We start from the raw sequence: 1,513 nt of genomic DNA on the forward strand, positions 1-1,513 counted from the left end.
ACTATTGCAATTCACAGACATATCTTATATATTGGTGAGACAAGGTAAAAATGTTGTGGGTTAATATTCAAATACTACATTAGGCCACTAAAATATAACTCCACAACTTCAAGTGTCAACACTGTAGTTTAGGGTGAATATGTGTATTTCTTATGCAGGAAAATACAGTAGGCCTAGGCTACTTTGGACATTAAAAGCTGCATTGCACTAGACTATATTGTACACTGTACAAATGCACTATATTATGGACATATATATGTTGTTCTGCTTTGTAATTTCAGAAAAACGGTAGCCTATAACAGCATTTTTTTGTCACAAGAGTTACCCAGACCCAAAGACACAAATAGGCTAATATGTGAAACTGATTTGCTTAAAACTAGACAAACACCATGCCACTTAATTGGAAAGTTTGGCAGGATTGCACCATCGCACTCATTTTGATCATTTAACACGTGTCGTGAACAATGATTAATTTAGCTAATTATCTGTCCATGTCTTTGACAATCACAAGACGTTGAATAAATTCGTGCTATTCCAGGGCTCTTCGCCGTTTCCCGAACGTTTACAGACCTCATACCGCTGGGACGCTCTCCACCAGTATGCAGAAAATAGCTGAAGCAAAATAGACCTCCAACTCCAGACTGAGAACTAAGGAATTGATCGTAACAGGACGATATTAACACATTTAATAGGTTATCACTAATTAGATTTATTTTATTTTGTCTATTGTCTATTCGTCTATTTTGACGAGTAGGTTTTTGATATTTTGGTTAAGCCTAAATGCAGTTTTGTTGTAGGCGAACCGTTAAAAAGGCTGTATATTTCAGATTTAGATAATGATAATAATTGTTGGGGTCAGATGACGTCTGTGTTATGCACCTGTGGTTGCTCACGATAATTGGGTCACGTGGTGTTGGTGGCGGCAAGGTTCATAATATTACCTGCTAGGTGTTTTTGTGAATGAACAGAGATGGGGTGATGGGGGAAGCCTTACTTTTTGCTGACCGCATTTTAATGACTGTTGAATGGAATAAGATGTTGTGGAATACATGACACTTGTGGATTTTAAGAACTGGATTGCGTTCATGAACTGATACTGAGCTGTGTTGGATATTCTGGAGATGACTGTTTTCTATAATAAAGGAACTTAACTTTATCGCTACTGGAAGTTATTGAACAGCGCGTCGGGCAAGTTAGTCTCCCCTACTCAGCCTCTCGGCGACCAAAGTTTTGAGTCGCCCACATTTGTCAGCAAAAAACTCGGCAACTGAGCCTTCTACAAACGCTGAGAAACCACGAGGCCACTCACGATTAGGCTACTACCTTTCATCTACGAAAGCGGCAGTCTGACAAATCGCGGCAGGCCTACGGAAGGCGGTGGTATGTAATCTGTGTTTTATACTAGGCTACTGCTTACGGTTTGGAACGCAGTTTAGCCTACTTTGAATTGGTTACTGCAACGAGAAGACGTCTGTTTGAATAGGCCTATGGCTGCCGCTGCTTGGTGTCGTGG

The sequence above is a fragment of the Alosa alosa genome, chromosome 13 (genome assembly GCF_017589495.1).
Source record: "Alosa alosa isolate M-15738 ecotype Scorff River chromosome 13, AALO_Geno_1.1, whole genome shotgun sequence".
Taxonomy (NCBI): Eukaryota; Metazoa; Chordata; class Actinopteri; order Clupeiformes; family Clupeidae; genus Alosa; species Alosa alosa.